Raw genomic sequence first — 26,822 nt, 5'->3', positions numbered from 1 at the left:
TTGGATCTTATGCATTGGATAGTACCCTGGCTAAGAACCAGGATAATCCAATTTGATTTGGGAGGTGACCACTTAGCCAGAGGTATAAGTAGAAGGACGGCCCAGGGTAACGACATTATTCGGGTGTATGGACAGGGGGGTGAAGGTGGTGACAACAACTTGGATGTTTTCTTTGGTTATATGTAAGTAAAATCGTGGAAGTGTGGTCTGGACACGGCGTGTGGGTGTGGAGACGGCGAATCTATAGGCCAAAGTGACATTCTAAACAAAGCCCCTCAGAACGCCTGGGGCAGGGCCAGGGCAGAGTGGAATTTACTTGCCCCATTCATTTTGACGCTCCAAGAACCGACCGCCAGACGAATGCAAATGAGTACAGGATGTAGCAGTTGGCACGGGCACCGGCCAATAGAGGACCATGCCTCCAGACTCTGCATACTCTACAATTTCCATTGCCGAAGTAACGGAAAGAAAGGAGAAACCTTCAGGCATATTAGATAAACAATTCTTTGGGAATCTCAAGGAGATCTCTAGTTGCAAAGCGGAGGAGCTTCTATCATTTGTTAATGAAGAGCTGAGTCGGCTGGGCTCTGTGTCCCTGCCCTTCCCGCAGCAGTCACGGTCAAAGGAGTTTGTGACATCAAAATGGCGCACCATAGCGGGGACACTGCCACAAGGAACCGCCACTGTGCCATGATGCATATAAACAATATCAGTAGCGATCCATAAGAATCAAACGAAATAAATATGTACAGAGAATTGGGATACTCGGGTCGCAAAATTTTGCAGAAGGAAGGAACGGAAGCATATAAGAAATCTGCCGATAGAATGAAGTTAAGATGCTTAATTTAAAGTTCACCTAAATTTTGGTGAGAACAACTCCAGAACAGAACTAGCTTCTACAGGGACACTCTGGGGAATCTAAGACATGGAGTGGAAAAAAAAAGAAGAAGCTACTAACGACAAAAAGTTAAGAAGCAAGTGCGATTACTTTCTTAGCCAAAGAAGCAACTTTCGCCCTTTTGGTAAGGCTATTTACCCTTGGCAATACCCTGTTTATTTGCGAAGTTTAAGGATGAATCCAAGCTTCACTTTTAGAAATCGATCGATGCTAAAACACTTAACTATGTCACCTGAACTTGGCTAGCATTGAAAGTATTCATGCGAACAAGTTTTTGGGCGCGAATAAGTAAAAGCGGTCAACTTTCTCATGCCTAAATCTTAGGACAATATATGACAATGACACCCTGGAACACACACCGGAACATGTCCATACCCTCTGCTATCTCTCTAGTCTTTCGACCGTCGTCGTCTAGTAACATTGAGTGAACTTAGGCGATGCTATTGTCAGCGGTTCCATGTTTTGGCTGTTTCGAACGAAGGTTACGGTGGGTGGGTCACTTAATACGTATGGATGAGAATGATTCCACCCGGAAAGTCTATAAGGACAATATCTATGGTAGAAAAAGAAGACGAGGCAGACCCTGCCTAAGATGGAGCGATGGTGTAGGTCAGGACGCCAGACAGCTTTTAGGGATATCGAATTGGTGGACCTCGGCGCAAAACCGGGATGTCTGAGTTCCTTATTAAGGCAGGCCTAGACCGGATACCGGTTGTTGCGCCGTTGATGATGAAATATGTAATGAACCAGTAACTCTGAAATTAAGAATATCAGGCTCTACCAACTCACTTAGTCATACTGATAATCTACTGTCGACGGCGCTCAACGTGGGGTACTAGACTATTAGACAACATTCTTTTCCACCAGATATAGTCATGTGGGGTATCAAATGGAAGGTCTCGGTTAGTACTTTTCGAAGTCAGTCTTAGTTTCAATATTTGTTGAAAAAGGAGGGAGGGAGTGCGGGGGGTCGAAAATGATCATTTCTTTCAGGTGCACTAGAACCTTACCTGCATCTAAAAATCTAATCGGAAAATGGAAAAATCGCGAAATTTTTCGAGAGGATGCGACGGGCGTGAAAATAGTAACGCGTGACCGCGCGGGTGGATCCAAAAAACTCGTGGACCCAAACCGCGATTTTCAAACCTTAACTATTTTTGAGGCGCGACCAGTGCGGCTCCTCAACATCTCTTGGCCGCTGTGGTTGAAACATTTCAATTCCATTCCCAAAATTACTAAACGTACGTAATTACCAATACAATACTCAGTCTTATATCGACGACGGAATAGTACAGCATAAGCTGGCTGAGTCTTTCTTCCATCCATATTACTTTTCTTTTCATTCTGGTGAAGAAGAAAGAATAAAATGAAACCAGCAAAGTAATTAGCAGAAGAATTGTTACTCTACCCAGGGTAAGGAAAGACACGCCTTAGGAGCTCAAACAGTAATATCTTTCCGTGAAGAATCACATAGGCCTGTGAAATCTGGGAATCCTAGAAGACGGTAAGTAGCAGGACTTACATAAAAGTAACAAGTTCTTGAGATATGCTAACAAAGGAACGGAAAGGAAAAGCCTACTCTGCAAGGTGGGATGGAAATGAAGTTCAGGAACACCTGCTTCATCAGGAGAAGAATATATAAGTCAACATTTACAAGATGAACTGCACGTAGAACGTAGCTGGGAGCAAAACTGGGAGATTTTTGGTAACTCTATCCGGCTTCACTATCGCAAAACCTACCGAATGTGGAGCCCCACTTTGCGCGCCATTTTTTAATAATCGTAGGTAATGGGATGGTCCAAATGAGAACAGTCAATCCGGAATCAATCATTCAATCGACTTCGAGGTCTAAGCTCAATATAATTTATTTGATTTATTTATTCCAAGTTTATACCCTCCACAGTGCATGTATTATATATTCAGCACACAGTTCTAGTGTTCCCGGAAAGCAATACGAAGAAGGTCAAGCAAGGACTTGTGCATAGGCGGCAGCCAATTTGCCCTTTATCAATCAAGCTTTTCGATGTGTGCTTTCATGCGTTCCATGACTATGCTATCCAAAAAAGTAAGGACTGCCCTCAAATTTTATAGGGCAGTAAAACAAAAAAGAAAAAGCTATTTACAGAATGTGCTATTACTGGAAATCCACGAAAAAGTCGGAAAACTATCAAGGCTCCGATTAGTTTTGGATTGAGAGATTCCTGGATTTCCATCAGGACCAATTGGCGAAAAACTCTCATTTTAAGCACTCCTGTCACTCACTACTTCTTTAAAAAAAATGGGAGCTAAGTCGAAAACTACACGCTAAATCGTGCCTGTCAAAACCTCCTCTTCGGACTCAAGGCACGGGGAAGGTAGACATGCATGTAGCGCAATCGCAACTGGTCTAATATCAGAACGTGGAAACCATGCGCATCGTACACCGTGAACCAAGGAAAGTTTTCAGCCAACGCCAGAGGAAAGCCCTCCGAAAGAAGAGGAAACTCATTGATCATGACGACATGGGCGTTGCTACACCACAACGTGTGACACTATCCAGAGAAATCGCACGCAAAGAAGTGAAACCCTCGACAAAAGATGACGATAAGCTGATGGCCCCTGTGGGAAACGCCAAACGCAGAAGATTCTTCCATTAGCGATGACTTTTCACGACATATAGGACCAAAGTTATGTCGAAAAATATAAAGGTTAGCCAAATTAACTTAGAACATGACAAAACCTTCTTCCTTCTCTTTTGTTCGAAGAAGTAAAATAATTGAGTGTCACAAACTTCTGTGGAACAAAAATGAAGGGACAATGACAAACCAAGCTTTCACAGTATAATTCTCGACAAAGGCACTCAGGCCTCATGTGATAAATATACTTACAACACCTGGATATATACTAGATCACTAGAAAGAACAACATGAGCTAGTCGCCATTTTTTTCCTTCACAACTTCGAGTGACGATGCTTGTGAGGCATGCAGCGTGATCCTGCTGGAACCACATCCCGGATACATAGAGAGTCAGTTGACATTGCTCTATACAGGGAGCCATTGACAATAAAGACGTCTCCCTCGTCATCCCGAAAGAAATTAGGTCCGATGATGCTACCATGGGTACAAACTGTCAACCTTAATGGATGTGGGAGTGTGACCGTTCCAATAACCATAATTTCTCTTGTTGCTGAGCCGATGGTTCCCGCCCCAGAATGGTCGCCCAGCTTCAATTGTCGCCTCAGCATAATCTTATAAGAATGTGGCCCAAACTCGAAAGCAACATAAACCAGGTTGGCTCCCTAATGATGCCTTATTCAACTGATCTGCGTCGAATCGACATACTGGCTGCTACGACCACTGTGTTTTCTTCACTTCGCACCGAATCTCCATCTAGTTCGTGGTTTAAGGTTCAAAAAGTGCACTCATGCTCAAACCTTTCAACGGTTCGATAAATTGCTTGCCTCCTGAAGACATAATGAAAACCGAACTAACAACGAAATTCACGTCGTCAAAACCTAAGGGCAGGCTTACCTTAAGAACAAGTCGGAGAGCACAAGTGTCAAGTCCAAACCGAGCGAACATAATACAAGGCTTATCTTGTTAAAAAGCCGGAAGACATGGAGTAGCATTGTGGATATTCTGACTGACCATATTCTGTTAAGGGAAAGTCGCACCGCGTCCTTGAAGAACTATTGAGCCATAACTCACCAGCTGAATTGTAAGATGAATTCATGGATTCCTTCCTAAGACATGACTAGGCCTTTAGAAGCGTAAGGCATTTGGCCGTACCACATCTACTATCAAAGATCCTGAGTTTATGTATTAAATCCGAATACCAAGGAGTGCCGAATGCAATGGGCCACTGAGATCTGAACGCTCGGAGGCTAAACTTGCACCACACACATCCTTAAATCAAAAGGTTCGCGGAAAGAAAATTGAAAGGTAGTCTCTCCCTAATTGGTTTGGCCCGTCATCAAATAAATACGGACTCAAGACTTCCTAGGACAGAAGTGAGGCAAAAACTGATTAGTTGATTCTGTTCTAAATGAGACCGTCAGCCACTACCTTCCTTTAGGGCTATATTTATCATAAAGGCAACGGTATCAGTCAATGCTCTAGGAGATAGCTCTGCAACAAATCAAAAGTCAGCATGCAATGCAGCAATTATAGAGGCACCACGTTGCTGAGTACCATCTATAAGATATTCTCCACTATCTTGCTAGGCCGGATAGCGTCATACGCCCAGAAAATCATTGGCCCATACCAAAGAGGCTTCACTCCAGACAAATCAGCAACAAATCAGATTTTCTCTCTGTGGCAAGCGATGAAAAAACTGTTGAAATATGGACATCAGTTGCACCATCTTTTCATCGACTTTAAAGCCGCCTATGATAGCATAGCCAGGGTAAAACTGTACACGGCCATGAGAGAATTCGATATCCCGACGAAATTAATAAGACTGACTAGGCTGACCCTGACCAATGTGCGAGGCCAGATAAAAGCAACAGGATCAACAGGATCACACATCAGGACCATTCGACATCAACAACGGTCTACGACAAAGGGATGCCCTATCATGTGTCTTCTTTAACCTGGCCCTCGGGAAAGTGATCCGTGATGCTGAGGTAAATGCGAGGGGTACGATCCTCTTCAAGTCCACCCAACTACTGGCCTATGCTGACGATATCGACATCATTGGAAGAACCACCCGAGACGTACAAACTGCCTTCATCCAGATTGAGCAGGCGGCGCGAGATCTTGGGCTGTACATCAATGAAGGCAAGACAAAATATATGGTGGCAACGTCAGCACAGCTTTGAGACCGTTGATAAGTTCTCCTATCTAGGGTCGAAAATCACAACCGATAACAGTTACGATGATGAAATCCGCGCACGGTTGTTGTCAGCCAACAAAGCATTTTTCAGCTTACAAAAACTGTTCCGCTCGAAACGTCTCACCATGGGGTCAAAGCTCTTACTGTACAAGACTATGATCTTGCCAGTCCTCATGTATTCCTCGGAGACTTGGGTTCTTAGCAAGAAGAATTGCGAATTCTTGGCCGCGTTCGAGAGAAGAATCCTCCGAAGGATTTTTGACCCCCTACATGAGGATGGACGATTCCGTAGCCTACACAATGACGAAATATATGAGCGATAACATGACCGTCCGGTTGTGGATAAAATCTGGCTCAATAGGTTACGGTGGGTGGGTCACTTAATCCGTATGGATGAGAATGATCCCAACCGGAAAGTCTATAAGGGCAATATCTATGGTAGAAAAAGAAGACGAGGCAGACCCTATCTAAGATGGAGCGCTGGCGTAGGCCAGGACGCCACAGAGCTTTTAGGGATATCGAATTGGTGAACCTCAGCGCAAAATCGGGATGTCTGGAGTTCCTTATTAGGCAGGCCTAGACCGGATACCGGTTGTTGCACTGTTGATGATGATGATGATAATTCGTACTCATATAAATATTATATAAAGTGAGCATTTAACATCTGCGAAGCGCTCGGCCGGTGAAGCCCACCTGAACCCCTATTTCGACGAGCTTCGCCGGTACTTCACACATTGGAAACTCTCCCCAAGCCCACAGAAATGCACAACTATCGTATTCTGCGGTAACACAAGAATGACGCCGATAATAATGAGTGACATATCAATAATATCCCTCAAAATTCACAACTTGCAAATCCAAACCGTAAATTAAGTCATCTACCTTGGGTGATTATGAATTCTCACGAAGGCACTAAGCAACTGGTGCCTTCAAAACCCTTTACCCAATCCCGACATACAACATCCCAACAACTCTAAAAATCGAGCTATTTTGCTACAAACAGCTCATCCGCCCCCTTCTCATTTTCGGCTTCATTTTCTGGTCCAACAGCTCCCCTACCCAAATCGAACGACTCCGACCCAAAGAGCGCAGAATTCTACGCCATTGCCCCAACACCAATAAAAACGAAAACTGGTCCAAATTCATCTCCAACTAGATCCTCTATGACACCGGCCAAACGCCGCATCGGCGCCGTCCTAGTCCATCACTCCTTCAACTTCCTCACTAAATGTCTAACCCATCCTAATCCCCCTATCTCCCAGGCCATGCAAATCGAGATCGGCGAAGAGAATCTTCTACAAACTTATCTGTTCCCTCAAATCCTCTTATCTCTCCAGATTCAAAACCTCCTTTTTGACCTCGACGGTAGAGTAGTCTTCTATAATACACCGGTAATTAGTCCTCATCCCAATTTTCAAAAACCCACCCATCTCCAGTGCCAATCCTAGCTTGTTTCTCCCAAACCTCTCCCGCATGCACCTCATCCCACCCCCACATCCTAGTTTCTGCCTGTCTGTCTGTGATTCTCCGGAGACGGTTATAGCGTTTGACACCAAATTTGATGGAAAGGTGGGAGCCGTGAACGCTCACGCATACAGTGAGTGACATGCTTTTACGTCGAATTTAAGCTACATTCAAAAGGGGGTGTACATTTTTCACCAAATGTAGTCATGTGGGGATCAGAAACAGGGATCAAATATTTGATACCAAAAATTACTCTGGAAGACACATATCGGACACACTTGTCGGAAAGTTACGAGGGCTCTGATGACTTGTAGGTTCATAACAGGAAAAAATGGGGTTGCAGCCCGAAGATACTACTTTGGACAAGGCAGGGCAGAAAGAACTGAACTAAGTACCAAGACAAGGAGTTACACAAACTCCAAGGACATGTCCAACGGTATCCCTGGAGATCCTTTTGGGATTAACCCCTCTCCATTTGCACATACAGATGCAGGCAAGGAGGGCAATATTAACGATAGTCCGGAGTAGCAGTGAGGCAGAGAGCTGCTTAAATCGAAGGAAGATTGATATTCTTTCTAGGCGGTATCCTGAGTTATTGATACCAAAGGATAACATGACAACGAGGAATTTTTGACGAACGATCACCATAAAACAGGCACAATCACTGTCAACGGCAGTGACCTGCCCAGAACTGAGCGATTTAAATAACCCGAGTCAACGCTATCAGCCAATGGAGAACTGTGCTATGAAATTGATACGCTGGATAAGGCTTTAAAAGCCTTGAAATTGCATCAAAGTCGGGCATTTGACAAAATAAAATGGCGAAACCGATTACGACGGACCGACCCCGCTTGTGAATGGGACAAGAGCTGAAGAAAAAAAAGAAGAACATGACAACGAGGTTTCACTTCGATAAGAAGTTTGAAACACGTTGGAGTAACAAGGCAGACTAGTAGAACGTGTCTGTGACATAAGCTTAAACCAGCCACTGGTTACTTCCTGTGAGGAGCGGCCATATCTCCCTTCAGGCGCGGCCCCAGCTGGCGGATTGGGGTATGCCTATTGATGTGTAAATATGTGTTTATGCACTTTTCTTTTCTGACTGTAGGGTCGGTGGACACACAGGCTCATCTCTGCTATCAAGGATTGGCTGGAGAGACGGCACGGTGTGATTAATTATAATCTTACTCAGTTTCTCACGGGGCACGGAGTATAACGCCATTACAAGCACAGGTTTAAAATGGAGACCTCACCCGACTGTCCAAATAGCGATGGAGTCGCAGAGGACCCAGAGCATGTATTCTTCCACTGTCCAAGGTTTATGGAGGAGATGAAGAACCTAGAGGAGACTCTAGAAGAGGTGCTCGTACCAGAGAATCTGGTGCGAAGAATCTTAACATGTCAGGAATACTAGGATGCGATCAACTCCATGGTCGTATTTATCAGAGTATCAGAGCAAACTGCGAAAGGTAGAGGAGGCTAGAAAAGCGCGGTTACCAAGTTAAAATGCACTGACTCCGCCCCGGGGTGTAATACCGTACGGTGGTTCCACGGGGCTTGGGGAGAGTCGGGGGTGATTTTAATGAGGAAGAATCCCACACGCTGGCTTGTTAAAAAAAAAGGCACTGATTACTTATTACACTGGCGGATCCCTCACAGCAGAGGAAGCCGGTGCCAGTGTCATTGGTCCAGGGAAAATGTACTTGGAGCCAATGGATAGAGACACTAGCATATACACTACGGACAGATGTGCCTTCTTTAATCCCCAAAGGAAATACAGGGGGCAGAATATTGGTATTCTCACCGACAGTCAAGTAGCGATCAAGGCAATTAGGTCCAACCAAGTGAACTCTAAACTGGCATGTAAATGCCTTGAGAAACTGAATATGCTCGGCTCGTCCAACAAATTCTGGATACTCTGGGTTCCAAGCCATATTGAGTTGGAAGGCATTGAGGCAGCAGACGAACTAATCAAGAAGGGATCAGTGGCGCCTTTACACGGGCCAGAACCCTTCTGTGGAATCGGAAACGAGTTCATGGTTATGACATTAAAAATTGAATAGGAACGGTTGGGGGAACTATACTGGGCGGGCCAACCAAGAATGGAGCAGTCCAGGGTTTTTATTGAGGGATACCAACCCAAGCTCCCAAAGGATTCATGCAACCTTAGCAAAAAGAACCTCCGAATCATTGTGGGAATTCTCACTGGTAGCTTTCGGTTGAACTATCACCTAGGGAAGCTAGGGATATCAACGGACACTGCCTGCAGGTTCTGTGCGGAGTGTGATGAAACCTCTGTACACGTTCTGGGGCAATGTCCGGCACTTGTGCAAAGTAAGTCGAGGCATCTGGGAGAACACTTAATACCAGATGCAAAGTTCAAAGATCTGGAAGTAGGGAATATACTAAAGTTCCTAACGGTTATAGAGTTGCTTGAGATACTATGATTAATAGGTATATTGTAACCAGTGAAAGGGGCAAAATAGTTCTTTAAGGATAACAAACAAAAATTGATACATACCCTGGATCATTTGGCACCTCAGCTGGTGAGCCGGTAGACATATCTTGCTGTGATTGATGATCCATCATTTTGTTAGCTTTTCTTTTTGTTAGATTAAATTTAAATTTCACTAAATATTTTTTTTGAAAATATATATTTATATATAATATATATATATAGAGAGAGATACTTTTTTTTCTTTATATAGAAAAAAATTTTAATAGCACACTTTTCTTATTTCACTTTTATTTTATTTTTAAAAAAAGAACAATATTTCGAAAAAATAATTTTTTCTTTTTCAATTTGATTGAACACAATTTCCAGACCTTGTGAGAGATGAGAGGGTTGCACACTTTCGAATTATTATTCTGACTTAAATTTACAAAATTAAATTGCACTTGATTAGCACACACACTAGTTGCAATTATGGATACACTTTTTATAATGCTAGATTATCTTATATCTTAATTTTTTTTAATACTTTCCACGGTATCTTTGAGAAGTTTGCAGAATGCTGGACCAAAATGCTGTAGATGAGTTACAGGATTTGAGTTTGATTAGTGTATCTAGATTCGAACACGTGCTAGTTGGTTAGCTCTGATTGAAGAGTCCTGAAAGACAAAGCCGAAATCTGCGGGGGTAATGTTCCCCAAACTAGGTATCCACTGAACTTAGTTCGTTGGTATAAGATATTAGACGAGTAATTAAGTGCGCGAAAAGTGTAAATTGCTTGGAATTTCGCTGGCTTCAAGCATCAAAATTAGCTGATGATTGGGGTAAGGTTGGTCTTCCTTTCGTCCTGTACCAGGAATCTGAGTGAACGCCTTGTATCTATTTGTAAGTATCCCCGAACGGACAGACCGAAACGTTAACTACTCTAGCGAAACAGCGCTGTGGACAAGACGAAAGCGATACGAGCAGAGATTGGCAGCTCTTCTTGGTTAAATTAGATTTAATTGAATTTTAATAGCGTCAATTTGCGATATTATATTGTATTCGTTGTTATTCATCAACTACATAACAACAAAGACGACCGAAGTACCAGCACCACTCGTTCATTTCCCGCGCAAATTTCGTTCCGAATGGACTAGCAACAATTCGGTACGATAACACACGAAATCTTGTATCTGAGTATCTATAGAGGGTTCACGCGTATCTGCGTGCCATCAGATGTTCTTATCAGCCCGGGCGACACGGCTTTTGGGTCGGCCGAGGGTCTAATTTGGCCAGTAAACGATTCAGGCAACCTGCACGGACGGCACGGCCAATTTGAAGCAATCAATCGATCTAGCGACGGATGCAGATAGACTAGGCTGCAATGTTGCACTCGATTGCACTCTGTATGCGTTGCAGCAGCGCTCGCGGCGGTCGATATGCGCCCGGCAAATATTTAAACAGCTTAAGTACTTATTAGTATCTTTTCGGTGTTGGGTTACAAGGGCACTAGTCGTAGCTTGCCTGGCCTGGGAACACTTTGCGAAGCCTCTCTACCCTCGAAAGATAGTCAGTTGCTGTTTGTGCTGAGCAGTCGTGATTCTTACGTTATCGACGATGTCGATAGTGCATTAGTCAGAAGATACGCTACGCAACCTATCGTTCACAGAACAAATAGTGCTCAATCACCGTCAAGCGACGAAGATTCAGATACAAGCCGGGCAATTCCACTATGGATGTCAACAACAGATACTGTCGGCAATCGTCGATGGAGCACGTTGCTGGAGATTAGAGATACCTTGCGCTTCAGCCACAACTTCAATCTACTCCTATTTATCTTCTCAATTAGGAAGTACCATTTCGCCGGAACTACTTACTCAAACCGAACTATCGACTATACCGATCTCGATGCGCGCTTTCTTGGGCTGAGCCTGTTTAGTCGATACTAGCGCGCGATTTTCCCGAAAACCGTTCCGTTTCCGCAAAGATCCGATTCAACCCCGTACAGAGATAAAGAGAACAGAAGCAGAGTTCTACAGACACTAGGTACTACTTTCCTAACCGGGTAATTACGGAAATACAATATTTAGTGTAGAGCCGACTGATTCTAAGTCGATAAGTACTCGACAACTACCAAAACGATACTGAAACTTTCCTATGGCATACGAACCAGCCGCTCTGAAATAACGACGGACTAGAGAACGCAACGACAGACGAAATGTGTGCCGTGTCGTGTTGAGTTGAGCTGAGCTAAGCTGAGGCGCTGAAGCAACGAAGGCAGCCACGGGGCCAGAACAGTGCCAGCCCGAGCCCAGAGCATAGTCGCTATGTAGCCATCCGCCAGCCAAACCGAACCATCCGAAGCCATGCCAACCTATCTCGAGTTGAAGTCAATATTTTTCACGTCAAATATTGAGGATGTCCCATGCAAGGACTCCCTGCGACCGTAATGAAAAGCATCACCCCACAATGCGAAACCCCCCCAAACTCATAGGCCCGCAAGAAGTGCCGTGCCTCTCGGATGCTCCTATGCATTCCATTCTATACCAACAAACTAAGAATTTTCCCACATTTTCTTTTCCGCGCTCGTAAAGCTCACGAAAATCCGCTCATCCGTCTTTTCCTCTGCGCTCCCAAAGCGCTTCGTCGCCTCAGCGCACGAAGCCAAGTTTTCCCGGCTCTTTTGGCGGAAATCACGAGCCACCCCTCCCCAATCTACCAAGAAGCCGGCTCCAATACTACTCCACGCGTACTACACAATCCGGAATACTCGTACTATTGCAGCCAAAGTCTCCCCATATCGCTCTTCGCTCGCAAACTCGCCGAAAGCATTTATCCCCAAAAGCTAGCCATGCCTATGTCTCCTCGAAAGTTCGCCAAGTTTTCTCACACCCACACATTCACCAATCACCCCCCGTCCACCCCGCAACCATTGCCTGATCTCCACACACAACCGCCACCCGCCCCAATCGTCAACGGTTAGACCCAGGTCGGAAAAGTCTACCATGTCGAAATGTACAATGCAATAACAGAGAAAACTTGGAAAGTCGGAAAGCGCTTGGAAAAGCATCCGAGCCAGGAACATTCTCTTCGCTTCCGGGTTAATCGGCCTAAGTTTCGGGGTGGCTGCGGGCATGTATTATAGCTGGTGGGTGGGTGGGTGGGTGGTGGGCACTAACCAAAATCCGCACCACGCTTCAATGCCGGCCGGCTGACTCTGGGCATGGGGAAGAATGCCTACAAAGTCGTTTTCAAATTATGGGATAATATCAGGGGAAGATTGTAATAATCTCTCCGAGTTCGGGGGAAATCATAATATTTGACTGGATCTAATCTTGCAGATTTATCGCTAGATGCCGGGCGAAACTAAGAAGTGCAGCATTAGGCAGGGATGCGGTTGTAATTGTTATATAATGGGCACGAGGAGCATTGCATAAATGCAGAAATTCCGTAAGTGGTTAGATGTATCTCATGAATTAGTGATGTTTGAGGAGGAATCGAACTGGAATTCGGGGGTGGATGGTAGTGGGATATGCAGGACAAATCGTTAAATCATTGATATGAATGTGATCAGATTTTTCGAATATTTTATCTATGGGACTGCATATGCCATTTATTTTTGTTGTATCTTTTCCATTGTTTAATGTATCTTTTTGGTGAATTCCACGAAATCCTCACAAGAACCATTTTTTGCCCCAGTAAAATTAATCTTTAGTTAATTTTCAGTGAAAAGAGGCAGAACAAATTTGGAACTGGAAGCTGGATGCTTCAGATATGAAAGGATTCATGGCTTTTATCCACATCACGAAAATTCGAAAAAAAAATATTTCACCGAGAATAGTCTTAAGTCCTTTCAAATGATGTTAAGGCTTTGTGTAGGTAGGTGGGTGTCACTGGCCATTTCGAGGAGCCCAATTAGCGCCGCGAAACTCCGTTTTGATGCCACAAACTCCTAAGACCATGACTGCTTTGAAAATTGCCAGGGGAGCATAAGACAATCGATTCAGATCTTCAGAGCCAGCCCGTAACATTTACGAAAGAGAGCAGCCCTTCCGTCCTGCAAACAGAGTTTTCCTTGAAGTCTCCAAAGGATTGTTTACCTAATATCCATAGCCTGTTTATATCCGTCTGACTCAAGGACTATAACGGTCGAGTCTAGTCTCAGGAAGGCAAATTCCTCCTAGACTTGACGCAGGTGGACGGCATCTGCCGTGCAGGACTGCAGAACCCCCGTAGCACTTACACACGCAATTTTCTGAATCCTTGAAGAACTATTGTGCCCCTTTTACTGGTTATAGTGTACCTATTGATCATAGTATCTCAAGCAGGCCTGTAACCGTAGATATCCCTAGCTTCCCTAGGTGATAGTTCAGCCGACAATGTCCAGTGAGAATTCCCACTATGATTCGGAGATTCTTTTTGGTGAGGCTTAAGCAATCCTTTGTACGCATGGGTTCGTAACCCCCAATAAGCACCCTGGACTGCTCCATCCCTGGTAGGCCCGCCCAATATAGTTCCCTCAACCGTTTCTCTTCGTTTCTTAGATTCATAGCCATGAAACCGTTTCCGATTTCACAGAAGGGTTCTGGCCCGTGTAAAGGCGTCCCTGCTCCCTTCTTAGCTAGTTCATCCGCTGCCTCATTGCCTTCCAACCCAGCATGGCCTGGGACCCAAAGCATCCAGACCTTGTTGGACGAGCCGAGTGTATTCAGTCTCTCAAGGCATTCCCATACCAGTTTAGAGTTCACCTGGTTGGACCTAAGTGCCTTGATCGCTGCTTGGCTATCGGTGAGAATAGCTATGTTCTGCCCCCTGTAGTTCCTTTGCAGATTAAAGGAGGCACATTTGTCTATGGCGTAAATTTCCGCCTGGAATATGCTAGTGTACCTGCCCATTGGCTCAAAGTACATTTTCCTTGGACCAATGACACCGGCACCCGCTCCCTCTGCTGTGAGGGATCCGTCAGTATACCAAGTAATCAGTTGCTGGTTTAAGCCGTATGTCGCAGCCACGCTCTCCCAGTTTGCCTTGTTACTCCAACGTGTTTCAAACTTCTTACCGAAGTGAAACCTCGTTGTCATGTTATCCCTTGGTATCAGTAATTCAGGATACCGCCTAGAAAGAATATCAATCTTCCTTCGATTTAGGCAGCTCCCCACCTCACTGATATTCCCGGCCATCCTGAATATTGCCCCCGTTGGGCATGTCCTCATTGCCCCACTGATACACATGCAAGCCAGCCTTTGGAGGTTATGTAATTCCCTGGCTTGTGTGCTGAGTTCGGTTCTTTCTGCCCAGATTACCGCTCCATAGGTAATCATTGGCCTTACTATTACAGTATATGTCCAAAGTAGTATCTTCGGGCTGCAACCCCATTTTTTTTCCTGCTATGGATCTGCAAGTCATCAGAGCCCTCGTGGTTTTCCGACAAGTGTTTCCGACATGTGTCTTCCAGAGTAATTTTTGGTCTAGCGTGATTCCCAAATATTTGACCTCCATATCATGTAATGTTATGGCTTTCAGGTGATCCAGCTTACTCCTCCTAGTGAATGGTACTATGGTGGTTTTGGTTGGGTTGATCCGCAGTCCCACCTTCCTGCACCAGGCACTAGTAACCCTTAATCCAGTTTGGATTCTATCACATAGGGTATCTTCATATTTGCCCCTGCAGATTAAAACAATGTCGTCCGCGTAGCCCTGGATTTATATTCCAGTATTAGTTAACACGTCCAGAAGTTCATCCACTACCATACTCCACATCAGCGGCGATAGTACTTCACCCTGTGGGCAGCCTTGAGTGGTGTTCATGATAATAGAATTTGTACCTGTTTGTACCTCTAGCTTTCTAGCATTTTGCCCATCCAGGGTGCCAGGGTGTTTCCCACTCCTTTGCGGCTCAGGGCATCCTGTATCTCTGTGTACGATGTGCTGTCGAATGCTACTTCGATATCCAAAAACGCGCACAGTGCAATCTCTTTTGTTTCTATGGCGTCCCGTAGTACCTCTGTCAGCTGATACAGAGCAGTTTCAGTTGATCGTCCTGCCCGGTAAGCGTGTTGACAGTGATGTAAGGGATTACGCTTTAGAACGTTAGTTCTAATATAGTTGTCTATGACCTTCTCCACCGTTTTGTGTACGAACGATGTTAGGCAGATTGGTCTGAAAGGTTTAGGGTGAAAAGGATCCTTTTTACCCGCTTTCGGAATAAAGACCACTTTTCCCCGTCTCCATGCCCTTGGTATGTAACCCAGTGCTATGCTCACCCTTACCACCCTCAGAAGAGACTCTAAGATAATTCCTAGGTGCTGGGAAAATGCCGTCTACTCCGGGAGATTTCATTGGTTTAAAAGTTCCCACTGCCCATCTTAGCCTAGCTTCTGAGCATACCTCTTTTGCTAGTTTCCAGCTCTCTTTCCTTCCCCTTTTATTCGTTGTTGGGGTGTCAGGCAGATTGTTGTCGCCTGCCACCTTTGGGTAGAACCCCAGGAAATGAGTTCTAAGAAGCTGGTGTACCCTGTCCTCCTCATTCTCGGTGAATGTCCCATCTTCCTTTTTCAAGCAGACAGAGGGTATACCCCCGTCTTTGGCTGCAGCCTTGTATAGCCTGGTTGCTTTTGTGATCTATTCAATCCGTTCACAGAATTCCCTAAAGCTGTTCCGTTTCCCTTCCCTGATCGCGTTGCTATACGCAGTCAGTGCATTTTTATACTTCCGCCAGTCCCCGGTTTGTTTTGCCCGGTTAAAGAGTTTTCGTACCTCTGTTCTCATTCTGGTTAGGTTCTTGTTCCACCATGGTACATCCCTTGATGACTTGACTGTCTTGGTCGAACAGCTGGCCTCATATGCGTCAATGACGATTGTGTTGAGGTTTTCCACCACCATTTCTAATTCCAGTTCGCTCCTGATGTCACCGCTTCCTTGAAGGTGGGCAATGTTGTTGCTCAAGTGCATTGTGTAGGATTCCCAATCCATTCTCTTGGGATTCCTTATTATTCTTTTTATTTCGAAGTTACCCTCAATGTCGAATCTGATTATCCTGTGAGGGTTCGTCCGACACCTTCCAATTCCTGACCATCCCGTTCATTAGGGTATTTCCTAGAGTTATATCTAGTACCTCTTGTCTGGTGCTGGTCACAAATGTTGGAATGTTCCCTACGTTGTATATTTCTAACTTATTATTAAGAATAAATTCGAGAAGGTACTCACCTCTGCGATTAGTGCCGCTGCTTCCCCAGACTTCGTGGTGGGCGTTGGCATCGCAGCCGAAAAGAAGTGGTAACGCCCTCTCCTCGCAATACTTCGTCAGCTTTGCGACTTGTTCCGGTGGAGCCCGGCTCTCGTCTCCTGGGAAGTATCCCAATGCTACAACTGCCTCTCGAGTGCTCCTCCCGGCTTCCAATGAGACTTGGATAGCCACAAGGTCCCCGGTTAAGAACTCTGAAAGACATATGTATTTTAAATTACGTTTGAGAATTATGCAAGCTCTTGGTTTTTCACAAGAGGAGTCCCAAATTACCTGCATGTTTCCTCCTTGCAGACCGCGAATCTGCCCCCGGTACACCCAGGGCTCCTGAGCCAGCACTATTCCAATGTTCTCCTTGGAATTTGCCCTTGCAATCACTGCAGATGCAGCTCTCGCTAGGCTATCTTAGTGCTGGCCACTGGCTCCGTTATTGTTTGGAGCTCTTCTCCACTGTTGGAGTGCCACCCTCCTCCTCCGACATGGCGCTTTCCTGCGCTTCGCTGTCCACCCCGAGCCCTAGGAGTGTTAGGTCTAGGTCGTCTAGCTTCTGCTCTTCACTGGGCAGCAGGTCTATTTCCCTGGTTGATCCAGTTCTTTCCGTCTCTATGGCTTCCGCGACTTCTTCAGGGACCTCGGTAAGTTTTTCACCCGATGCCTCCTCCGAGGTCTCTTTCCTTGGCATTTCCTTGTGCACATGCACGGGTATGTTGCCAAATCGGTAGTTGATATGACAACTCCGACGTTTAATTGCCTCCAGGGAACGGTCATCTACCCCGATCGTGAGGAGTTTACCCTTTCCCTCCACCTTGCTTCTGAAGACTCTCCATAGTCGGGTACGGAGATCTTCATTCTGAGCAATTAGGAGTCTCATACGGTCTTCCGTTTCTATTGCCGCGGCCTTTGGCAGAAAAACTGTCACCATGTGGGCTCCTGGTATATCATCTCCAGCACATTTTGACAATTTTACCCCTTCCCAGCCTGGCAATCTAGGCACTATGGTTCTAACCCATTCTGCGGTGCCTTCCGTCGCGCAGTCTACCAGTATAAGGCCTGGTCGAAAGCGTATCCCGGTGAACACCAGTTTCGACGTCCAACCCTTGATCATCTGCTTGACGACAAGGTCTTCAATGATTTCCTGCTCCTCACGAGTGAGTAGTTGGCCGGGTAACTTTTTTGGTAGTATGGCCAGTCGAATGCCCTTGACCGCACTAGCATAGCTAATGGCGGGCTTCCTGGGTCCTGCCTTCACTCCTGACCTGCCCGGGTTTTCTCCTGCCTTGGGTTCAGGTCTGGATTTTTTGGGAGCATTCCCTTCATGCGGGGCTGATCTCTGCTGCTCCCCGCTTTCTCGGCTCCGGTAGAGATGGCTCCTTGATCGTCGTTAAATGAAGGTCCAGAATGCGCTTTAGGGTTTTCAATTCGAAAGAGGTGAGGCTGGGTAGGTTGGTAGGTAGGTATTAGTGGCCGTTCCAAGGAGCCCAATTGGCGTTGTGGTACGTCGTTTTAATTCCACAAAATTCCTAAGATTGCGACTGCTGATATAGGAGCAAGGAGGCAGAGTGTAGCCGGCTCAGATCTTCAGAGTCTGCTCGTAGCATTCACGAAGAAAAACGACGCACAAACCGAGAAAGTCCCTGGAGAATTGGCCCTCGCAAGCTATAACGTGGAACCCACGGACCACGTGAGAGAAATCCAAGCAAGGGATGGATCCGGTGTGTTCGCCTTTGGCATCCGGGAGATGCTCAATGACCATCTCCGACAGCCTGGCCACACCTCCGACGCTAGTTTCTCGCTAGTGGAATTGCCATCCGCCAACGCCACGAGTAAGTGACTCCTAGCCACGTCGTTTAAAGGTTTCGCAGTTCGTGACCCGTCGACTGGCTTTCTTTTCTTAAGAGGTTGCTTAACACTCGAGATTTTGTCGACTGTGCTCCGCTTGTGTTTTTGTACTCCGGCTACACCCAACTTGACAACAGTGGATTCATGCTGGAAACCACTAGTCCAGCTGCCGCCTCGCTCCGGGTGTCCCTACCATTGGTTTCAGTACAGCGGTGCTACGATTGGCACCGATTGTACTGCTGTCGAGGGTTACTATCTCCTGGCTGAATGCCAGCAACTCGTCCTCCAATGATGTGCCTGGCATCGCCACCTCTTCTTCTATCGTCGGTTTATGTTGTTTTTTGATGTCTTGGTCTCAAGAGTAGTCCGGGAAGAATGCCTACCCTGGCTAGCCCGGCCACGAGGGTATGAGTCTTATTTGAAACTAAAGGTACATAAGGTATTCAGAGCTCGCATACTAAAACCAAACTCCCCGTTGGCCAGGCAGCCCTCGGCGTATACCGTTCCATCTTGGCTTGTGATCCAATTAGCATCTTCTGCAGTATAGGGAGAATGATCCCCGCGCTGTTGCTTCAGCTCATCCCACCGCCAGATCCACTTGCCCCTAACAGATTACCAGCAGGCAAACTGATGCTCGCCAGTTGGATGAGCCTACTTACACTCTTAGCCCGGCCGAAGACGGTTTCCAGCTGCCATCGCGAGGAGATCTTGTGTAGACTTCCCGAATTATGCAACTGTAACCTGAAGCATAATCAGACCAGGTCGCCCAGTTTGGTTTGGTTTAGTTAATTTCCAGTGAAAATAAGCAGAATAAATTAGGAACTTGAAGCTGAAAGATTTTATGGCTTTTATGCACATCGCGAAAATTCGAAAAAAAAATATATTGCCGGGAATAGTCTGAAGTCCTCGCAAATACTGCTTTTAAGGTTTTATGTTGGTAGGTAGCTATCACAAGCCACTTCGAGGAGCGGAATCAACACTATGATACGCTGTTTTGATGCCACAAACTGTGCAAAGGACAAGGGGTGCAGAATCAAACCTGTCGAGATCTTCAAAGCCAACTCGTGAAAGAGTATCATCTAAAACCAGAGATTTCTTTGCCTCTCATTCCCCTCTATGACTGTTCCACGCAGACGTCCAGCGCCTCCCTGTACTGCCACATCAGCCTGGAGGACATCGCCACTGAGTCAAAGCCTTAGTGGTCAAAATGTCAATGTTATGATTGAGGTTTGGATTATGCCCCAGCCAAGAACACCCCTCCAACGTCGCGAGTACATCCGCTTGAAATATAACGACAAATCCTGAGAGACCGTATGACTCGGCTACGCAGCGATATGGGGTAGTGACGTCCCCGAGGTGCCTGAGTAATTAGTTCTGACCATCTCGTTGGGAGCACACCTGCATCCCAGGTGGTAGCCGTATGAAAGCCGCTCAGTGAAGAGCGAACCGCGAATGACCGGTACATGTCGAGATATACTGGTAGTCCCCAGAGCGTCGGTTTTCTGCCGACGTTGATGGGTTGATGTAAGCATAACCGTACCAAGGTGGTAGGTTTGGCGTGTTCAGCTAGGTCAGGCCTCAAAGAACCAATGTAGGAGCTTTGTTCCGGAGGGTACACCCGTTCTTGATTATTACGGCCCGCTCGGCGGGATACCGACACTCAAAAAATCTTCAGACTATCAGAGAAGGAGTAACAGCTGATTGTGTTTAGGTGCAGCACGAAAACATGCCCCTTATCGCATTGTCCAGCAAAAGAAACAGCGAGAGCGAAAACGCCCGATATGACCCCGGGACACCCGAATAAAGAGGCCTTACAATATTCGGAGGCGTCAATTTCAATCCCTTGCAGTGCCCCTGTTCCGAAAAAAAACCCAGTCAAACGCGCTAGACATGAGCAGGTAGATTTGGATCTGAAACGATTGGAAATGCAGTTGACCGTTCTAGCTAGAGCCGAACAGAAAAGGCTCATCAGGAAATACGCGATAGTGGTGAAACGTATGCAGTCTGCAACCTTCCTCCACAGAAAGTCAGCAGAGGTGTCAGAAACGGACAGACGAAACTGAAGGAATTACTGGACCGCATTCCCTTCTACAAGCAAACACGGACAGCAGTGGAAGACGCACGAAAAACACTGTAGGCGCTGAACAGAAAGGCGAATCGTGGTAAGCACTGACTTTACTGCTTGAATAGGGCATGCCTTGCCCGGATTCCAAAGGGAAAGGGATCATCGAAATTGCGACTAGAACAGAAATCGTAATTGTAAACACCGGATGCACGCCAACATTCCAGCGCCGAAGTTGCGAAGGGAGCATTCCCGAAGTAATCTTCGCGTTGGGATTACTAGTGCCGCCGGCGAACGGGTGACGAGGTCTGTAAGGCTTCTCAGCAAGCGACCATCAGCACATTGCCTTCGAAGTGGTTAACGCTGTCTCTCGCTACGCTACCACTCCGGCACTTTCCCTGTGCTTGAAGCATCGCTAAGGTGAACACCGGTAGGTTTATCGAAGTTATTGGAACAGGTATAGCCGCGCTAGAGGGTACTCCGGAGGATGCTGGCGCTGCTTGTCACCCGGAAAATCTCTACGGAAATCCTGCATACTAACTACCGACCAGATGTACCGTTTTATACGGAAATTATTCCTCAGACATGCCGTACGGTTGGATGTTGACAGTGCAGAAGGTGTCGACAACTGCCCCCTTTTCCACAATGAAAAAAATCGTAGAGGCAATCCTCTCTATGAAAACCAAGAAGGGGAGAGGACCTGATGGTATCTCGGCGGAGGCATGGTGCTGCAACATCGGCCAGACCTACTGCTGGGCGCTTTCAACGCTTGCCTGAAAGAGTGCATTTTCCCTTCTCTTTGGAAGGCGGCCAGGCTTGCATTAATCAGCAAATGGAAAGGTGACCCTGATTTGCCTTCTTCATACCGCCCATTTTGTATGTTTAGCACTACCGAAGCGCAAAGCCACCGATCTCGACAGATAGTGCTCCTTATAACACTTGATGTCAGAAATACCTTCAATCCCGTAAGATGGACAAATATGCTAAGCACATTAGAAAACTCATTTCAGGTGTCGAGCTATCTCTTGCGAATGTTGGAGCCCTATATCTACCAGAAGATGTCTTCTTATGGGAGCAACGCAGTCCGTTCTGCTCTACGGCGCGGAGGTATCGGCTGATGCCCTTAAAAAGGAGATGCATCGTAAGCACCTTGGCACACATTCAGAGGCAGGGAGCTTTGTGAATGGTGTCTGCTTATCGCACTGTCTCATAATCGGCGGTTATGGTGATCGCGGGAGTGATTCCCGTTACTGTCCTTGTTAAGAAACATAAAGACAGATGTCCACAAGAGCAAAGAATGAAGAATGTTAACGCACACTTACCGAGTGACAAATCTCTTGTCAAAATGATCAAGAGGCAGATGGACTGCGAAGCTCATCATTGATTATTTCTTTACCCAATTTCTAAGTCGGAGTAGAGGTTTTCAATCTCACCTGAATAGGGTTGGGAAGGTATGGTCTCCTGATTGTGTGTTCTGCAATGGAGTGGTGGACGACGTCGAAGACACCCTTTTCTCTTGTGAAAGACGGGATAGCTTTCGCCACCAGCTTTACATAGGCACAGGGGAGCAACATTTTCAGAGAGGTACTGAGGAGCACTGGCAGATGGAGTCGTGTTGCGCATTACGTTCGGGTTCTTCTAGTTGGGAAGAAGATTGAGCTCGACCTGTGGAGGAGCCGGATGGCAAGGAATTCCCTGAACTGACAGCTTCTCTCCTCCTCTCTTCTCCAGTTGATGAAAGTAATTCCTTGGCTTGAAGGCTCCCTAAGCCAGGAGAGCAGAACGGCTAACAGAAAGTAATGTGTCAAACGATTCGAGCTTCTTTGATAGCAGGGAGGTGTTTAGTTGGTAATTCGACGGCGTACCTCGCGCATTCGCCAACTTTACTCGCAAACAAAACACCGCTCTGTACATCCAGAGAACGATCCTTGGCCGCAGACCCCATTTCCTTGTAAAGGTCCTGCTGACATATATATATACAAATAAATAACCCTCAGGATAGGAAACGTTAGTTTCCTGGCAATGCTAGATGGTAAAGACAAATCTATGTTAGTTAAAGCCACAAAAATTGGATTTTCTGCACACGATATAGTTATGAATTGGGGTTAGCTTGCATTCTCCACCCGATGTTCCCCGGCTACCCTGATAGAAGTCGGAGTAAAGAACGTTAGTTACAACATGCCTATAAGAGAAGAGACAGCGAAACCTTTTGTCTCATGACGTTGCACAAGTTGTCAGAGGCTTCAGGATAGCAGTCGCGGAATCCACTTGGACCAGGCTTTCGACCGAAGGAATTGGCGAAGTTGATGTGTACAACCCGACGCCACTACTGAAGAGGACACAAGGAGAATGAATGAAGACTCTTTAAAATATCGGATAAGGACCTTCGTTTTCCAATCTTGAAGACACTTCACCCGATTTTTATTTTGTTCCTACCCAAATTGTATGAGAGTGAGAATAAGGAATTCAAAGTCCTCTATTAGGAACAATATGGGTTTGACAGGTTTAATGAGCAGTGTTACAATGTGCACCATGGTCAAGCAAAAACTCTGGGGCACTTTTGCATTTATCCCGCTAAATTCTCTGATCAACTTTTCAGAGAGCGCGAATGAGTAAGACAAAGCATTCCCGTTAAAGTTTATGCTAAGGTTCGAAATTTACCTCTCAGAGATGAGAGCCTTAGACGGACTCATATTAGAGAGCGAAGGATTGGAAAATGTGTGTAGAAGCGTTGATGAAACTTGTAGTCAAGGTCGTATTGTTCGACAATGTCGAAAGAAGAAATGGTCGGACCAAGAAGAAAGAGGCAGACTAGGGTTCCGCACAATTTATCTGACGTTTCATATTAAGCAATCTTAAATTCTTAAACAGAAATTTCACATGCGATTAAGTCCATATGCCAATGGGCTGCACGTAAGGCTGATTATAACTCTCCATAAAGAGGTCATTTCATCTGTAAGGGATGATCGAAAATCGGAAGCAAGAGAAACATACTAACTCGATATTCACTTTACAGGATGGGAAATGGACATTGTAAACCACAGAAATGTGGATCATCTGTGTGGATATGCCTCAAAAAGTCTTGAGTCTGCAACCAGAAATCCTACCGAAAGGCACTGTCATACCTTCAATTACAAGACCAATTTAGATGTTGTACAAATAGTTAGTGCAGAGGTTATGTAAAAACAAGCATAAAGCATGACTTCCAAATCACTTTTGTCATGACCTCCGCAACTAATCCCAGAAGTCACTGTTAAAGCCTTAGTAAGAGAATCAAACTCCATAGGAACAAAACGGAGACTTCAATACTAACAACACTTTCTCAAGCATGGTCCCACGTTAATGAGGGTAATTACAAGGAGCATGAAGGCACTCTCTCGCCTCTGCTCTTTGAATTAAGCACCAAATTTTGTAAAAAACAAAAAGGCGATTTGTGGTTTCGCCTAAGGCAGTGATAACCCATCGGACGCTGCCTCACCTTTGTTATTCATATTGAAAATAAAAAACGCCAAGTTAAGGACTAGGCCGGCTGAAAAATTTTCTGTCCCGCTGATCCCAGGGCAGAGGTGAGGCAGCATCTAATGAGTGGCCTCCGCCCTAGAAGTCGTCCATGAACCAAACAAAATGTGAGACAGTTTGGTCTAATTGGTTCGATCCGCATTTGGATATTTGAAAGATATTTTCAGTTGGACATTTTTAAACAAGAGTCAAAGTTGGGGAACTTACTGCAATAAACCCGTTAGAGGATATTAAATCCTGCATGCCAAAATAGAGTTCTCAAGTATTCTACTTCAAGGAGAATCATATATGATGTAGTTTACACCACCAAATCAGATTACCAAAAAGTGTAAAAATCCTGCATATGCCAGCCTTTCTTGAGAAGAGGGCTTATAGCCAATACAGCACATCATCGAATAGTCCTTCGCCACTGCAGTGGAATTTCAAAACATCCACAAATCTGCTTATTCTGCATAATAACAAAGAGGCTTAAAGCCTCTCCAGTTGCCACAGTGCCCTAGAAAAATTATTCGATTTCTTTCGATCAAACATCACCGTCAGTCTCCTCCCCCGGAAGTATTCACCTCTTGTTGTGTTCAGCCACTTTGCGCTCTCCACACGCTACCATTATAGTTTTTTTGCTAACCCCAGCGAAAATTTCACTCGAACACAACACATTTCCCACTCAGACAAATTATTATCGAACCACTCGTCGTCGTCCTAGTCCTCATCCTCGTCCTTTTTGTCGTTCAATCTTCCACTTTTTTTTTGAGGCAATTGAAATGTATTTCCTGTTCTCGCTGCGAGCTCTAAACGATTCTTTGCACCTAGTTGAAAAGTCAATCAGAGGAATTGCCTGAAAATGGGTAAAGAGGACGAAATTGAATTATCTGGTAATAGCCAGAAAAGGAGGAATTCCGTTCTTTTACATTTCTCATCAGACTGTCTCCGTTGCCGCTCGAGAGAGCTCCAAGAAATGCCTATACCGGCATTTGCCGCTTCCACTTATTCTTTTCACGGAATGTTGTGATTCTAATACTGAATCGGGTCCTTTTGGGACCTCCTGAAGAAGGAGAAAGATAAATTGTGCGGAAAAGTTATGGTTTATTCAAGATTTAAGAAATTTCCAGAGCCCCAGGAACTGAGGAGTTCACCCGCAGAGACATATCTAAATCAACATTCATCTTGGAACGAGGAACTTTTCAACCTGTTCAGCAAAATGTGCAGACAGACATATACAGATACCTTTAGAAGATACTATTTGAGTTCATTATTAATGGCAACTATAAACATCAAAATTTTAAGGGAGCGTCTTCGAGCTTGTGGCTCACTACACTAGATGGGCCATGTTCGAGCACTATTTGGAAAAAGTGGATTATCGAAAAGAAAAAGGACGACAAGCTTAATTTCGATATTCCCCACACGAGTTAATATTAAGACAAGGACGAGGCAGAAGTTAGTAGCAGTAGGTATGACAGTTTTCTACTCCCCCCTCCCCCCCCCCCCCCACAGGAAGTGTGGTGAAGAGGACCACCTTATCAAAACCTGCACGGGAAAAACTGAGTGGACGACCGCACGTTACACGTTGGTGTTGAACACCACAGCCCTAAAACATTGCCGATGACTTCAACGCGTGGCCTTTAGACTGAGGAACTTGAGTGACGAATACCAGGGGCCAAACCCTGCTTGAAACCACCGCACAGCTGGACATCGTACTAGCCAACATTGGATGCCTGCCACCTTCCGAGGCAGAGGGATAGGCTCAATCGTCGATCTAACTTACCTCAGAATGTCCTTGCAAGAACACTACACCCACAGTGACCATTCTCGAGATCAGGAACGGGGAGGCGCCAGTCAAGTGAGCAATAGAAATGGAAAGCCCAGGATAGCTAGGTGGTCCACTGAAAATTTCGAGGAAGAGACCTTTCTGGCGGCTTTAGAAGGAGCACACGACCCGAAGGGAACGGCGCTGGAAAAAGTGATCCAGTTAGTTCAACGGGTAACTGAGACAAGCGGCTCTACAATGCCGCCACGAAAGTTCCACCACAGTAGGAAACTAAACTACTGGTGGAACCAAGAAATCCCGCTATTGAGAGCAGCGTGTTTGCGAGCGAGGAGGCTTTGCCAAAGGGCCAGAGGGAGGCCAGAACTTTGACAGTCGGAGAGCGAATACTGCGATCTTCAGAGTAGCCTTAAAAAGGCTATTCGGGAAAATAAGCGGAATTGCTACAAGCGGTTTTGCTTTGAAGCAAATACGAACCCATGGGGCACCGCTTACAAAGTTGTAAACAATAAGATTCGTGGACAAAAATCACTTCAAGTGACGTGCCTGCGACTCTTGTTCAAAATAATCGCAATCCCTTTCCCAGAACAGGAAGAAAGTGAACCTCATCCAATGGTTCAACAAGAAATCTTCTTAATCCCCGGGGTGACCGAGGAGGAATTACGGCTAACTTGTGGACGAATTGGATTCAATAACGCCCCAAAAACCACCTGCCGCAACCTCTTCATATCGTCTTATCTGTCTTTTAGACACTATGCGGAAGATGTTGGAGAGGATTGTATTCAACA

At 45.7% G+C, this 26,822-nt stretch overlaps 1 long non-coding RNA gene across 1 annotated transcript in view; it reads right to left on the bottom strand.

The window, feature by feature from the left end:
* Positions 1–12,018, bottom strand: part of LOC119649794 — a 189,501-nt gene extending 177,483 nt beyond the window's left edge. Inside the window, exon 1 of the long non-coding RNA XR_005249188.1 lies at positions 9,697–12,018. This is a non-coding gene — a long non-coding RNA (uncharacterized LOC119649794). The remainder of the gene's footprint in view (positions 1–9,696) is intronic.
* Between the last annotated feature and the right edge of the window lie 14,804 nt (positions 12,019–26,822).

The sequence above is a fragment of the Hermetia illucens genome, chromosome 2, assembly GCF_905115235.1.
Source record: "Hermetia illucens chromosome 2, iHerIll2.2.curated.20191125, whole genome shotgun sequence".
In the NCBI taxonomy this organism is placed as follows: domain Eukaryota; kingdom Metazoa; phylum Arthropoda; class Insecta; order Diptera; family Stratiomyidae; genus Hermetia; species Hermetia illucens.
This window is presented reverse-complemented; position numbering and strand designations above follow the sequence as displayed.